Source organism: Gadus chalcogrammus, chromosome 1, assembly GCF_026213295.1.
Source record: "Gadus chalcogrammus isolate NIFS_2021 chromosome 1, NIFS_Gcha_1.0, whole genome shotgun sequence".
In the NCBI taxonomy this organism is placed as follows: Eukaryota; Metazoa; Chordata; class Actinopteri; order Gadiformes; family Gadidae; genus Gadus; species Gadus chalcogrammus.
Window position 1 is genome coordinate 19,075,127 of NC_079412.1, and position 17,652 is coordinate 19,092,778.

Below are 17,652 nucleotides of genomic sequence, written 5' to 3' on the forward strand. Positions count from 1 at the left end.
AATTATACTCAACAATAGCCATGTTAATTCCCAAGTATTTTCCAATAATTATTCCAATTCCAATTTTATGAGAATTTCCCAATTTGAAGTGCATTATGCTAAGCTAGTTTTAGAGGTATCCGCTCTCAAAATTGGAAAATAAACCATAAAATCAGAACAGCCGCCACAGTAGCGTCTCCAACAACGCTTCCAAGCCCTAGTGAACACAGCTATTGCCTTTTCCTACCTGTTGTGTCTACATAAGAAATCCTAGCCAGCTGTGTGGTAGCCCTTAGGGATTTGCAAATATGGAGTGTGAGCAAGAGACAGTTCTGCTGTATTAGCTGTCTCTGGTATAGAGCAGCGCTCGTTTGTTCCATGGGTGGATTGTCTGATTTGAGGGCACCGACACACACCGACACCGACACACATACACAAAACACACGCACACATGCACCCCCCCCCCGACACACACACGCATTCACACACACGGAAACACACACACACACACACACACACACACACACACACACACACACACACACACACACACACACACACACACCCACACACACACACACACACACACACACACACAATAAAATGCACACACACTTGCACACACACACACAAACACACATTGCACACCAATTGCATTCAAGAGCACTTCATCGTAGCCAGTCTCAAAATCCCTTCATTATTCGCAATGGCGTAATGTCAGCCTGCCTTCCTCACGACGATAAGTAAGGAGTAAATGTAAGCTGCTTCATAGAAAGTTTTGTTGTCACAGAGTGAGGACAAGTTGACAAGCACACTAATACACACACACACACACACACACACACACACACACACACACACACACACACACACACACACACACACACACACACACACACACACACACACACACACACACACACACACACACAGGGGTGTGCTTGAGGACTCCACTGCAGTGCTGAGAATGAATACATTTCACAAACAGTTTGGATAAACATGCTATTCAAACTTGGAGTACTTCTCTCTCCATTCTCCCTGAGAGCCAGAGGGCTGGAAGGATTCCTCATGCCCTAGCTTGGTCTTATCAAGAGAAACACCCCACAACAATGAAAGTTTAATACTAATAACAGCTTACGTCGCCATGACAAATTAATCAGCTTTATTCATTTATGTTATCCATAAATTAACTCAAGGACCTTTGCAAGTGCTGCATTTAGATGTTAATACATTATATAATATGTATACCGACTTCAGTTCTGCCGAGAACATTGTGTGTGTGTGTGTGTGTGTGTGTGTGTGTGTGTGTGTGTGTGTGTGTGTGTGTGTGTGTGTGTGTGTGTGTGTGTGTGTGTGTGTTGTAACATTACATAAATCATTTAAGTATTTCTACCCCCCCATGCATCCAAGGGAACAATGGTGTGAATAATAATGGATTATTCAGCAAATTATTTCTTATTAAACCCTCACACTTAATCTCAGCCAAAGTCATCTCACTCTACTAATCTTTGAGTGCAACTATAACAAGACGCCTGCAAATTGTTAATGGCTCGCGTAAAGTCCCCACTTACAGCGTCCGCCCATGCCCAATTTGTTGCATTATTCCTTTCTGCATGTGGCTTGTGCCAATATGTCCCGAAAACACTCATTTTATTACCTTATCTTAATTTCTCTGATGTTTGTGAGGAATTGTTCAAAATCAAAACGTTGCACCCACTGGTGAATGCTCTGCTGTTTACGTTGATCTCTCCATGTAGATGAAACTCTCTGGGCAAAAAGGTCATACATGTGTAACAGCACTTCCTTAAACTGCTTCATTTTGCGGTTTAATTCTGAGTGCTGTCTCAGGCCATGAACCGCTGATCAGAGAGGGCCAGGGAGAGTGCAAGAGAGAAAGACAGAGAGAGAAAGAGAGAGAAATAGAGGAAAAGCTGGCTAATTAATTAAGCTGTGGGCCACAGAAATTCATTTTGCACATAAGCTCTGTGACCACAAACCATAGCCCCTGCCCGGTACTGGTTGAACAGCTTCAATTAAACATGCTGTTTAAACAAATATCCACAAGCTTAGAGTAGACCTCTGTGATAAATAATGCATGGGCTGCAGGAAGGGGGGGGTGATGTAAAGTACTGTGAGGTCTTCATGAATCCATTCACAGTGATCATATAGCCCAAAAACAAAATGCTGCTTGTGCAAAGTTCCACCTATTGACAAACAATTACTTTGTGCCATCTTAATAGCACGAAAAAAGGAAAGCGCCGATTATTTACAGGAAAGAGCAGGCCCATTCCGCAGCAGCTAAAGCGCAGTCTCGTTTGATAGCGACGGGGTGTGTGTGTGTGTATGTTAGTATAGGTGTGTGGGTGTGTGTGTGTGTGTGACGGTTTGTTAATGTTGTGTGGGTGTTTGTTATTGTGTGTGTGTGTGTGTGTGTGTGTGTGTGTGTGTGTGTGTGTGTGTGTGTGTGTGTGTGTGTGTGTGTGTGTGTGTGTGTGTGTGTGTGTGTGTGTGTGTGTGTGTGTGTGTGTGTGTGTGTGTGTGTGTGTGTGTGTGTGTGTCGGTTTGTTAATGTCGTGTGGGTGTTTGTTATTGTAAGTGTGTGTGTGTGTGTGTGTGTGTGTGTGTGTGTGTGTGTGTGTGTGTGTGTGTGTGTGTGTGTGTGTGTGTGTGTGTGTGCGTGCGTGTGTGTGTGTGTGTGTGTGTGTGCGTGTGTGTGTGTGTGTGTGTGTGTGTGTGTGTGTGTGTGTGTGTGTGTGTGTGTGTGTGTGTGTGTGTGTGTGTGTGTGCGTGTGTGTGTGTGTGTGTGTGTGTGTGTGTGTGTGTGTGTGTGTGTGTGTGTGTGTGTGTGTGTGTGTGTCTGTGTGTGTGTGTTTGTTAGTGTGTGTTTGTGTGTTTGACAACAGGTCAGTGAGCACAGGTCAACAGCCTCCATGCTGACAGGCCTCCCTCCTGTGTGGGATCACCGTGGCGCCATATGGCCGGGTAATGCTGGAGAAAACAGGGTCTGGGGAGCTCCAGATGTGCTCCACCCAGGGGCCCGGTCCACATGCCAGTTCCCACTGGCGGTGCCAAGGAGCTGGGAGGACACCAGAGAAAGCGAGAAGGGGTGGGGGGGATCGGGGGGGGGGGAGAGGGGGGGACGTGGTAGGAAGGAAGGAGGATGGGTAGGGGAGGGGCGGGCAGCAGTGGTGGAGGAAAATGTATGTCAAAATAATGTGCCTCCAGGAAGCATTATATAAGTCTATTAAGCTGTCACTGTCTAAAGAAACCACGCATGGGGGGATACAACCTTTGTTTGCGACAGCAGAAAAATCCATTTTTCATGTTTGCTTCATTGTGAGCTCGTGGAGAGCGGCAGCCTTTTGTTCAAGAGCAGGCTGGACATTTCGTGATCCTCCGCGCTTCACTCAGGCTGCTGAAAGGGATCCGTGCAGGGACTCTGAGGGGATGTTTCACTCCCAAAGTCAAGCCAAAGTGGGAAAAAAATAAACAAGAGCCATTCCCCGGTCGTGTGAGGACGTGCTGAGTTTTAATTGTGAGACATTGCCTCAGATGTGTGCCAGCGGTTCACATAACGGTGTGAGCAAACAGCAGCACCAAGAAATCCTACGCCACCATCTATTCTACTCTGGGAAAATAATCTATTCATTCATTCCTGAGATGAGTTTAATTTTTTTTTACTGACTACATATTTTGTGGTTAATGTTACACTGCCAGTCCTATTTACCGCAGTGGTCGATTGTATGAAAATTTCACATGGGTCATTTACATGCGGCCTGGGTGATTAAGTAATGCACTAATGATGTTTCAGGCGTGGGGATGTGTTACCTGCCATCATGACGGTGACAGAGTGTAGGTTTATAGTGAGAGTGAAGCCGCCCTCAGCTGCCACTATCCATTTCACTCTCTGTTTTTTTCCAATTCCCTGCAAACCACCTCCCCTTGATTTAGAACGCCAGCAATGGGACCATTCCTCGGACTGGGAATAGACAGGCCAGTGCCAGGGTTCATTCCCATTCAAAACACTGTCATGCCTTTTAACCAAGAAAGAACATAACAGCCTTTAGCATGCACTCATATATATCTACATATAGATTAACACACATATATATACATATATAGTATACAGATACATATATATATATATATATATATATATATATATATATATATATATACACACACATATATATATATATATATATCTCTGTGTGTGTGTAAAATCTGATGGTTTTGCTGGTTGATACATATAGAAAATAGCCCAGCTCCAGTGAGCGCATCATTGGTGCACAACCAACACAATTTGCCCCCTTTTGTGCACTGTTCACGCTGCTTGCACCAAATAAATACCGGCAGCACCTTATGAATCATACCACGGCACAGAGCCTTCACTGTCTGCAGCACAAGAGCAGAGAGCAGCCAGGAGCACATTTGGAAAGTGGCAGCTTCCCATCTCTAAGTACATCTGGAGGGGGACAGAGAAAGAGGGGCCCCTCATCCAAACCGCCATTGGTGGCCATTCAATGCCCCCAACGAGCAAATGGACTTTTTTTCTGTGTGGGCCGGGTGTCTGACCTACATCACTTTGTGTCTTTGTGTCTTTCTCCTTCAGGAAATGTGCATATCGGTGCTGGATCTAAGACGGACGACCAGAGTACCAGGATTCTCTGTTTCTCTATACCCTGCTTTCTCTGCCAAAGGTATTTGTCTTTGTGTTGGTTTTTGTCTTTGTTTAATAAACAATATATACCCTAAGCCCTTACTCTGTATTGGCAAGAACACAAGTGATCTCTTGCCTCTCGTAATCTCAATTTCCTCTCGCTATACCAGTCACCGTGAACCCATGGCATTTCACGGGCTTTAATGATTGGCCCAATGGTCTCCAACCAATGGCCTTCTTGCCACCAATTCGTGACCCGTCAACCCCAATCCTGCCACCAATCCAACAGGCACGCAGCACACACACAGAACAAATGTCCCGGTGTCAAAGTCAATCCAGACAGGCCTCCCCTTCCCTTCTCATAAAAGTGGCATCTCATTTATCTGGTGGTGCCGACAGGCGATCTACAGAGAACCAAAGACACGGTGTTCACGCCCTCACCGCCACAGGCTCGCAGAGCATCTGAATCTCCATGCCAACGACAGTGTTACGAACATATGTAACATACGTGTAAAGGTATGCCTGGAATACTAATCTTCCTTCGAAAGCGGAGACATTTCCACTCGGAACGTACATTGTGTGTTAATGTCTTGAGTGTGTGGTAATCACAAGAAGGGACGGGTCAAGGTCAGTTATTGAGTCCTGAAGAGAGACGTCATCGCTCATGAAATGATGCTTCAGTGACACATGGACTGATATCTACTCTGGCATGAATTTATTAGAAAAACAAGTACAGACTAAAGGTACCACGAACACAGACGGTTCTGGCGTCATCTGGCACACCTATTAAAGCCTCTCTTTGTTTTTGAATGATGATTATATTTATTCTTCTGCACCTGTGAGGACGATAATGACTGTAATCTCTGCCTCACTGTGCTCAGTTTGCCCGATTTTCCCACAGAAGAAAACAAAGCCGATCAGACATTCATTGACAGACTCAAGGTGAAATCCTTTTGAAAGACAGGGCCTCGTCTGAATGTTGTACTGCCTTTCTGAAGCTCACTGGAAAAAATATATAAAATATATATCTGAAAATATAAATATATCATGAGTTGAATAACATTATCCAGTCCTGATGAAACAAATACAGCACCCCCTTATCCTTAACAAGTCTAACTTCATTTCACGGGTAAATGTAACTTTAAATGATCGTGGACATACCTCCTACCTACTCTCAACAAACAAAATAAACATTGCAATTGAAATGTCTTTTTCTGTCATTTTCTCCATGGGAGAGCCTTTGTCCCCTTGCATTCACCCACTCCAGCTCCCCCCGCCATGGCTTGCCTGCAGCAAGTGGACTCACCGATCATGTGGATGCTGATCCTCCCAGGTCTGGTCCCAGGCTGCTGCTGGATGGTGTCATAGAAGGTGCCCTGACCAAGCTGAACCGCAGTCACACTGACCCAGAGACTCAGGCAGAGGAGCCAGGACATGACAGGACACATCTGCTGAGGGCCAGCAGAGGAGGAGTCAATAACAAGTAGATCATGTTGCCCACCTCACACACACACACACACACACACACACACACACACACACACACACACACACACACACGCCGCAAAAACACAACTATGTACACACAGGGGCATGCACGCACACAAACACACACCTATGTACGCACACTTGCATACCCACACACCAACACAGACACAAGCATTAACAACTGTCCGAAAATCAACAAGCAATGGAGGTGTTTGACACGTTTCGCAGGAAGTCTACCTCCTGCCCCCTAATGCTGGTGGTCCTCTGGCCGCCTAACTGTTTCATTAGCATGACTAACCACGCGGGCAGTGCTGCTCATTCTCTCCCTTGTCTTCTCTCTGTGAGCCCCAAGGCAGTGTGTATATATATATATATATATATATATACTGATCATATATCTGTATCCACGTGAAGGCTATCCCTAGGGAGTTTTTTTTCTATGCAGCTGAGATTTCCCATGACCCCCCAACCCATCCCCCCCCCCCCCCCCCCCCAATCCGCTTTAAACCCCCAAATTAAAGCAAAGATCAGATTTCACAGGGAGCTGTCTGTCGGGGCTGGTGCTGTCACTACCAGGATAACGTGCTTGTGACACAGCAGTAATGGGAACGACAAAGACCTGCGAGGGATCAGCGACATGCCGATTAGATAATCACATTAATAATGTCCCCGAAGAAGACATGAGAGAGGAAGGACAGCGACAGCAAGGTAGCCTTCACACTGGAGAATGGAGACGAGATATTAAATAGACCCATTCCTTATAGTTGGACAGCTAATAACTTCTTGTGTGTTGCCAGGTTTAAATGTAATGTCATAAACATGTGATGTGTTGGTAGGACATCCTTTCTGATTGAAATTAAGGGTCAATTGAATTGAGAAATGTGCATTAAATGAAGATAAACATGATCCATTCAAAGGGTTTTAATAAACTTGATTTATTTACGACACTTTTTTCCCATATGTGCATTGCACACTAAACAAAAAAACATAAATAACACACACAAAGCTTATGGAAATAAGCAAAAGCTTAATTGAATGTGTGAATGCATTACATCAATCTATCTGTCTCAGCTATTGAATAAAAAACATTTTCCTCACAGATGGAACATTGCAGTACAGTTTAACCCAAACCATTCATTCAATAATTCATTCATTCATTCATTCATACATTAATTCATTAATTTGGCAAACATGAAGGTGCAGAATTTAAAGAGTTATTTTTACCAAAGCAGGTTGACATTTTTCCACAAAATAATTGTTTTTTTTCTCACACAGACTCAAACAGTCTTTAATATTGAACAAAGTCTTACCTGAAAATCCCAAGACAGCGTTTACAAATATCTCAACAGAGTGATGTAAATCCACCCATGTCTCTGCCCGTTGATCCTCCTCAACTCTGTGGATGTGTGTCGGAGAGGGGAAACTCCACTGACCGTCCCTCCCTGCGCCCCCACTTTGACAACAACCCGCACAAAGACAACCCGAGTGGGTCGAGTGGTACAAGAAGAAGCAGGAGCAGAACAAGATATTTACAGCACTTTCAATTCTACCTTTTGAAATATCACTGGTGGTGCCCCCTCCTCCCTTGAGGAGCTGCCGACACTGATACAGAAATCCTTTGCCCTCCCTTCTCCTCCTCGTGCATTGACGGGCGTGTGCGCAGTGCTCCTTAATGAACTGTAGTGGAATCTCTGCTCCCCGCTCAGCCGTCCGCGTGCTTCCATGGAGGGTCTCGAGCGTCTGAGCGTGCGGCTCAGGAGCCGCGTTCCCCTCAGCGCGCACCGGTAAGTAACGGATGTTGCTCCAAAGCGCGCAGGCTGTGTGTGTGTGTGTGTGTGTGTGTGTGTGTGTGTGTGTGTGTGTGTGTGTGTGTGTGTGTGTGTGTGTGTGTGTGTGTGTGTGTGTGTGTGTGTGTGTGTGTGTGTGTGTGTGTGTGTGTGTGTGTGTGCGTGCGTGCGTGCGTGTGTGCGTGCGTGCGTGTGCTCCGCACCCTCACACTGTAACACAAGTCCTAGAGCCAGCCCGCTTCTACATTACATTACACACTGCGTGGGGCGAGAGTCCACCTGATCATTAGCTTCTCGGTTAAAATGCAAATCAGTCCGACTTGCACGGTGCGCAGAGCGACCGAGCTGAGGGGACATTTTATATTTATTTCATCATTTATTTTTTCTTCTGATTTGACGGGGGGGGGGGGTTGATTTTTCTCTCTTTGCATTCTGTATTACCATGTTGTACTCATACAACCATGGAGAAAGAGTATAGAATACAAAAAGTACTTTGATGGGTGGAATATTTAGAATCTTGAACAAAAACACATGTTCTTGAATGTTACAAAACACTGTACAAAATAACGAAGAAATGAACAGCAACAAAAATGTAAACAGTAAGTAGCAGTACAATGTGAGTTCCTAGGAGCAGGTGACCGGTGTGTCTTCGAGGCTGGAGTGCGAAACCACGACAAGACAGGGAAGAGCGGAAGCAGTGCCGGCCCCCTGCCATCCGACCGGGGGCCCCTCCACTGAAACCAATATTCCCATGCAGGCAGGGACCTCATCGATACGGGGGGGGGGGGGGGGGTGCAGATTGAATAGCCGCCGTGCGGGGAGATGAGGGGAGGTGACGACGGCCAGATGTGAAATTAATCTGTTTATCTGAGCATGTACTGTATGTGTGTCTGTCCGTCCCCGGCACATGAGCTCAGAGTGCTTCTCCTCTGTGCCTTTGTGTTACGGAACACAACCCAAGGCCGTCTCACACTCGCTGTAATCAGCAGAGCTAGCGGGGACTTTGCATTTTTTATTCCAATTGTGTGTTTTTTTTATTGACACAAGTTCCCAGCCAGAGACGTGTGCCCAAAGTGAGGCTGTGGCCCTGAGCGTCTCGATCTCTCCTCAAATCGTGAGCGGAAAACAGTTGTGTGATCGCCATGCAAAAATAGACGCTTTCTCCGTCCAAACGGGCGGGGAAACGGTTGTGCGACGGCAGTAAATTGCAGGGCAGCATTATCTCCTCTCCTTTGGTGAAGCATGGGCTGGTGTATCCTACGCTGGCGGAGATAAGGAAGGAAACGTTGAAGAACCTTTTCCTAGCATTTGAAACATTTTGAACGGCTCTTATCACGGCTGCTGACTTCGTTACTTCCGGGTCACTGAGTTAGCAACCTTCCTAAGCAAAAAGGGACCATTCGACCTCAGCCTGAATGTCTGGAAGAAAGTGTTGTCTGGTCACCTGCTCGGCTCATAAGGCGCCAGACGACCGCTTATCTAAAGACGGAGGAGTTATTCTTATCTGGAACATTGTCACAGTGTACGATTTATAGCTTTCGCAATTACAATTAAACATAATTCATGCCATTATGTCAACTAGAGTTTTTGCGTGCGCGTTGCGCGCTCAACCTCTAGTTGTAATTAATAGGGTTAATTGTTCAATGGAAAGTGTAGTATACTATGCATGCAAATTAATTATTAAATAGCTTTTACTGTAATTCAGGGCTGAAAAGTGCATTGACATTTTAAAATGCAAGGCAACTACAATTGGTTAGTTGAAAACAATAATCATCATTGAGATTAAACATCTCTTCCAGTGTCCTGGCCTGGACAGGCAGCAGTAACCTACAGTCACACATAGCATACACACAAAACATCAGAAAAATAAAACAACTAAAAGAGTCTGCAGGGGGGACGGGGGATATCAATATCGCAAGACATTTCGGGAGGCTCAAGGAGGGGGGTAATATTACATTTGAGCAACAAAGTGTAATCTTGTGGTGGACTCTATAGACATAATTCACCATACTGTGTTATTGACATGTCTTCGTTGTGTTTTAGGGACACTCTCTCTTTAAGATCACGTCAATTGTGTGTTAATATGCTGGTCGGCGCGATGTTTGAATTTAACGTTTTTTATGTGACAAAACAAACGTCCTGCCGTTGCTTGTCGAGGTGAGAAATTGTCTCTTCCCTTCTTTTATCGCAGTTTATACATTCTATAGACAGAACGTCTTACCTGGGAGAGTTTGTCGACGGCAGAGCCGTTATGTTTAAAAACATAACGTCTTACCTGGGCGGGTGTCGCTGCGGTGTGTGTGGGTGCGTGTGTGTTCTTACCTGCGCGTGCGTCAATGGCGGGGCCGTTATGTTTAAAAACATAACATCTTACCTGGGCGAGTGTGTCGCTGCCTTTGTCTTGATGTGCGGTGTGTGCGCGCGCGTGCGCGTGTGTGTGTGTGTGTGCGTTTCCGTGTATGTTCGTGCGCATGTGCGTGTGTGTGCAGTTTGTGTATGCGGTGTGTATGTGCGTGCTTGCGGTGTGCGTTCGCGCCTGCTGTGGGTGTGTGTGTGTGTGTGTGTGTGTGTGTGTGTGTGTGTGTGTGTGTGTGTGTGTGAGCTGCAGGCTGCTTGGCATATGCGCATATGACGCAGGCCTGGTGCGACAGGCCTGCTATTATAGTAGTTTACTTGCTCGAACACCCACATTGCTACGTCTCCAACAGTTCTTAGAGATGGGCAAACAGTGCATGTGGCACAGACCTGGAACCTGTATGCGCTCCTCCAAAGCAAGCAACGATTTGATGTGTGATGGCTGAGAGGGTTGTGAGCGCATTGAGCCTTTTGTGTTAACAGAGGAGCTATTGAATCTAGATACATCTAAAGTCAGAATCTAAAGACTTCTGTCGCCTAAACGAAGCCAATAAGAGAGCCTCACCACGACAGACTCGTACAGTGGAACGAGAAGCTACCATAGATGTTTGGGTTGTGTGGTGCTGCTCCACAGACTTGGTGACTGACATTTGGGAAACCCAACCCTTCGAAAAAATAAAAAGGTTTGTTTCCAGCGGGTTTCTTTGTGTGACCTTGAGAGTTCACGGAAGGGAGGAAACGACAACATCTCGCTCAACTTCCTTCTTGGTGACAGCTGCAATAATTCAACCTTTGACCTTTGGGTTATGGCTGCCATCACTGCGTGCACACAACTCCATCCATGACCTCCCTTCGCAATTGTTTGGAAACAAGTGTATTATATGAGTTCTCTGTTTTTAACAGGTGAGGCTGCTCAGCCCATGGCTGTGACCCCGACATGCCTCAGATGATGTGCGTCAGCTCAAGTGCGTCAGCTGAAGCTCAGATAGCTTTGACATTTTGAAAGTCTAAATGTCTCCTTGAAAACTAAACAAACTCTAGCTTTATAGCACGTATAGTAATGGTGATAAAGTATGGTGCAGAACACCAGAAGTATAGTATAATACAGCATTGAGTAGCACAGAGTGTAGAGTACAGTGTAATGCAGCATTAGCCTTGGAGCCAGACAGATCTCTGAGCTCATGTTTAATTTGCCCTGGCATATGCTTCTGGCCCCCTCCCGTTCAGACAGATGTCCACCAATAGCAGACGTTTATCTGATGTGGGCTGGCTTTGGTACGATGACTCTTTAGGAGCGACGTTGAGACATTTTATAAACAACCAAGATGGCGACAGCTGATTTGTCACATGTTTCTTTTTTCTCTGAATGGTTTTACGTCTCTCCAATTGCGCCAACAGACATTTATGTCTGTGCCCGCTGAAAACGCACCTTCAATTTAAATGAGCTGAGAGGTTCTAGAATAATACATATTTGCAAATTGGTCTGGCAGTGTCAGGCTAGTAAAGCACACGAGCCAATCAAAGTAGAAAACTCAATGAAACATGGAATGGAAACAAGGAAGAATTGTGTGAGCTTATAGTTTCTAATCTATTAAGTGATACACTGCCCCAGCAAGACTCTTCAAAATCATTTTCTAACCTGAAAGCAGGCCCAAAATGTACCACCCACTAATGATTTTCACATGGTTGTTCCCTCGTTGCATGTTTGAAGGAACACTGCAGTGGAAATTAAATTTCAATTGGTGGACCCAGATATGGCATATCAGACTCACTGGCTACTTCACAAGCCCTTACAGGCTTCTTCCCTTCGTTTCTCTGTACAAAGGATATTTATATTCAATACCTCGACTGAGGGAGCTTTCCCACATATCCCCAAAGGCATGTTTTTTTTTCCTTTTGTGTTAAAACATTAAAAACAATAAACTAATACAGAGAGAAAGGGAAAGAGGGCGAATGAGAGAGCGCTAATGACATGGCCCCAAGATAAGACATTGGTATTTTGTGCCAGGGTTGGTCAGCACAGAAAAATGTCAATAAATCATTGTGCTTCGCTTCAAGCTGAGGTTGTGAGCGCTTGTTTCTGTGATATGCCGCGGGATGAAACATGAAACATTTTATCTTTTTCTTTTTTTTCTTCCATTTCCCTAAGCTAAGCCTAGTCTTGTCATAACAGCCAACTGAAAAGGTTTCTGTTCCCTAAAAAACACATGACATTTCAGGATGATATTAATGCTGATTACAGCGACACTGTGCCCACTGGGATGATTGGTATCACACAGAGAATGTCATGCTACACATGACGACGGACATAAAAACGAGGGCTGCTTTTATGCATATACTTTAAGCCGTTGAAGAAGGAGAGAAAGCGGTTCGGGTTGGGATATAGGGGTGTTTTGTATGCGCTGGGGTTCACGCTTTGAAGAAGAATAGGAAAATAGTCAATATTAATTATTTTCACCTAAATATTGTAACATTTTTATGCCATAAATTATTATTAGAATAATAAGCTTATATTGAAACACTTATTAGCCGAATTGGAAATAAAAGAGAAGGGATGGGGCAATAGCTTGTGATGTAGTGAGGTCAGACCAGTTCCCCTCATTGTTGACATAGTGCACAGAACATAAATCATTGGGGATAAATCACATTCCAGGAAGGTGGAGTAAAATGATGAAGGATGCCATTCAGGTCATTCATTTACATTTTCCTTTCTTTATTCTTTTACTCAGTGTCTTTTTCCTTTGATAGATTCACAGCTTCTTTCCGGAAAGGTCAACGTTAAAATAGCTGGTATCTGCTCTATTTGCATGAGCCACTTCCTGTGCTCAGTCAAGTAAGAAATGAGATTGTATTTTTTTCATGAAAAGCAGAGTGAGAAACTGGCCTTTGAATCTCACTTCAGTAGGGTATTAATATCTAAGTGGGTGGAATCTGATCAAACTAGCTATTAAAATAAGAAGTCATCTTGGAACTTGATGTTTTTTCAATTTACCGATGCCCCCTCGCGTTTAATGGAAATTGAGCGGCTCGACTTTAACATCAGTTGATCTTAACATTTAATAGATTCCATTATATGTTTGTCTTGGATAAGAGTGAGGAATAGTTCACCAAGCAGAATCATCTCATTAACTTCCCAGACACAAACCCTGCAGCTCCCAAGATGCGCCCTGGGCAGAGCAGACACAGATTAGAAACACTAGTATTTGCCTACAAACCCTCTCACCTATAGAATTGGACGCCTCTGCAATATTTGATTGTTTCTGCAAAGACACATATCTTCAAATTGGTAATAATTATTTTTTAATTAACTAATACTGAGAGAGTTCCCTTGTGCTCCAGTGCTATATATCTAAATGTCAGTTGGCTGTCAGTAGCATAGCAGTATCGTCCAGGAGACAGAGGCAGATAGGTAGATAAGTCAAACCTGTAGCTGTTCTCCCGGGCCAAATGGGTGACGGCCGTCTCCATAGACAGCAGATGCTGTCGCCTTCTGGCTCTCAGCCTCGACGTTTTATTCTAGTAACTATCTCTGTCTTTCTTGAGATTGTCCATGGTAAAAAAAAATGGCACTCTCGCATGGCATTCAGGTAGAGGGAAAAACATGGGTTTAAAAAAGTGTTTCCCTGCCCGGACGAATGTAGTGTCTGTGAGAGCAGTCGACTAAGCTAAGTGTTTGCCTTAATTATGCCTGAGTTTGAATCGTGATTTTTTTTGTGTAAACCTTCTTGAGAGTAGCTCAGACTGGTTTTTACTTAGGGCGCTGCTCACCTCTATAAATGTATATTAATGATTCATATGCTATTACCGCTGAATGTCACTCATGTCACGGTATATGTCATGATGCATCATGAAATGAGAGCTGCCAAGACATCATTAAAAAAACATGTCGGTGATGTAATGCGACCGTATGCCTTTTATACGTACATTGCCTGAAATGAAATCACAAAGTCTCCTTGAAGTGCTGTCCTCAAAGATAAACAGTTGGCAACACGTGTCTCTTGTCAACACATCACGATCACTATCCTGTACACACACACATGCATACACACACACACACACACACACACACACACACACACACACACACACACACACACACACACACACACACACACACACACACACACACACACACACACACTCACACACACACACACACACACACACACACACACACACACACACATAAAGCCTGTGTAAATAAATGCTTTTCTTCTCTGACTGAGTGTCAAACCGAATGCAGGTCTCGCTTTGATCGTTATTTGTCTTTGTAAGGACGACAGCACCGTGGAAAAGCCATTTAATACCATATAATCAAGCCTCTCCTTTAAAACCAAGCTCAGAACTCGCGGTGGAGGGGGGAACAATTTTGATTTGTACCGCTGTCTTCAATAAAATTGGCTGTTGGTGCCAACGTAGGGAAGGTGCGTTATGTGAGAGGAAATCAATTAGGGCTCTTTGGTGTCATTTGTCAGAGTGATGAACATCTGTGTCAGGCGGCCTGGCGTTGCTCTGTTCTGTTTTCCCTGTGCACACATGGATTATAAGGATCCTTCCATTTAAAAACACCCCTCCTTGCACAGCCAGATGAACTCATGCCACCAGTGATAAGTGTGCCTGGTGGAAAAGCACTCAGCGAAACCAAACAAGGGCACTACAATATATGTCATTTGTAATATAGTGCAATGGCAGGCTTTCTGAAACTGATTTGATACTGATTTCCAGAAACACTTGAACCGTGAATATTCTGTGCGCTGGCAGCCTGTAGATGCTGAAGTCTGAAGGTGTGATTGGACGGTGGTGTGGTGCACGATTTTAAGTTCATAGTCATTATATGCTCAAAGACTGTTGAGTAGACCAAAGGCCCCTAAAAAGCGGTCAAATAATGACCCAACCCATAATTGCAGAGGGAGTCTCTCCCAATGTGTCAAATATTTCACAGTAGGCAACTTATATTTTTAACAGCTGAAATAGGTCTGAAAAGAAAGGAACACCATGACTAACAAGATTTGAAAAAGAAGGTTTACAAATGACTCTTGAGATTGTCCATGTTTGGAATATATTTACGGGCTAGGAAACATAATCCTCAAAACTACAGTTCTTCTCATCATCCATAACTGATATAATAGGGAAATTAGTCATATAAAACCCGCAACTGTACATCTGCGCCCGGTGAGAGAGGAGGTTGCATATCAAGCTGGCTGGCTGGAGCACTGCTGCGAATGGCTCCTGTGAGGATGGGGGGGGACCGAAAAGCTTTTTTTTACCCCGCCAATGGAAGACTGAGTCAGGTTTATGACTACGGGGAGCAGAGGGTGGCCTTTATTTCTCTGAGAAGAATCATTATTATTACCCTGCAAATTCATGGCGTGCTTCTTGAGAGAACCTACGAGCAGAGTGCCTGTCATTTCTCTTACCTCTCTTATACATTATTAATAAGTCGAAGGCCCTATCATCCACTGTACTGTATGCTACTGCCATACATCCTCAGTGGAAACAACACTGAAATGAATGCTGTGTTTGTGTTTTCTGTTCCTTGCCGTATATGCTCGCGATGGTTTTTTTAAGATGTACTCTCAATTATGCATCCCTAAGATAAAACAGACCTACTTTGACCTTGTCAAGAATAATAACACATTACCTCCAACATGCTTTCTACAAAGCATGTTCAGAGCATCATACAATATATACAAATATCACACAATTTTGATACAAGTGATCTGTAGAAACATGAAGGAGATGTCCTTACCAAGCCGTACCTATCTTTCATTTGGAATTCCCATTAGGGTTAAAGACGCAGGGGAAAACATAACATTTTCTTGACGGATTGCAGGTGGATTTGACGAGAAGGCATCTCCATGGGAAGGCATGCTTTATTGCCTCCAAAAGGAAAGGGATTTATGTTGATTCTCCGTTGATTCCTCTGCTACCGCTTTCGGCAGCTGTGTACTAGCATCTGGCCTGGGTGACGCTGACTTCTTGCTTTCACTGCTTACAAGTTAACAAGCATTTGACCATTTAGTCATTTAAGAGATTCCTTCATCCACAGTGGCATACAGTGACTTCAGATTCATGTTATTAAGAAGCAATTCAAAGTTCAGCCATTTTGCTCAAGGATGTTTGAAAGTAAGCTGTGGACTTGAATGAAACCAGGTCCCTAGCCACTATACACCATCCTGCCCATTATTGGAATTTTTTGCATTATGACCCCGAAGCATACAGACAGACAACAGTGTGTGTGTCTCTAGGATAACGGTGAGGAATAGTTCACCCAGCAGAAATATCTCATTACCTTCCCAGATGGAAATCTTCCGGCTCACAACGTGGGGTATGGGAAGAGCAGTCACACAAGACACAGAGTGCCCTAGAATTTAATTACCAACCTGTATGCCTACTAAATGGTATATCTATACGGTGTAGTTCCTAGAAAAACACAGTTTTAAAGTGGCTGTTCTTCAGAGCTACTACCAGGATATTATCTTCTTTGCTGAGGTGCTCTCTAGCTAGTTTTCCTTTTACATTCTAGGTTGTTCCAAATGCGGTTATTATAATGTAAGTATTGCATTATATCAGAAATAAAGCAGATTTACCCGGCCTCAAACACTAGTGATAATATTCACGTCATACACATTCATATTTTAATCATTTTATTGTTTTGAAACCGTTTTGAGACCCATTGAGACTAAATTTTGAATAAACGCTTTACAAATTAGTTTGATTCCCCTGAAAGGGTTCTAAACAACAAATGAATATTCATATTGACACATCAATAATTGACATGAAAATCTATTACTCAGTTACACATGAAAACAAAATTGTGAGACTAATTGCATAATTGTGGCGTGCTTCACTTCATACTTCGACCAATTAGTGAATTCAAAGTTGATGTTACTACCATAAAGAGCAACCACACCGAGACATTATCTGATGTATGGAGACCTAATAAGCTTGATTGCAAATTGAAGAAAAGAAAGGGATATTTTCGCTGATGCAACACGGCAGCAACACATAACCTCCTCTGAATGAAAACTTGTCACTGGCTCATTTCTCTATGAGCTGAAAGAAAGTAAAAATAAAGTACAAATAAAAGCAAAGAACCAATGCCTGTTGCTGCAGTTGAGTAGCAGTAGTAGTTTTTACCTGCTGTCATACCAGAGGAAGTAGCATATAAACACTTGAAAAAAACAAAGCGCATCGGTATGTATACACACCCCACGGAACACACACACACACACACACACACCCCACGGAACACACACACACACACACACACCCCACGGAACACACACACACACACACACACACACACACACACACACACACACACACACACACACACACACACACACACACACACACACCTGTATGCCCACAAACACACAC

At 44.0% G+C, this 17,652-nt stretch overlaps 1 pseudogene; it reads right to left on the minus strand.

Moving 5' to 3' along the window:
• The window catches only part of LOC130391442 (chemokine-like protein TAFA-1), a 24,378-nt pseudogene extending 11,039 nt beyond the window's left edge, over window positions 1-13,339 (minus strand).
• Window positions 13,340-17,652: the final 4,313 nt, after the last annotated feature.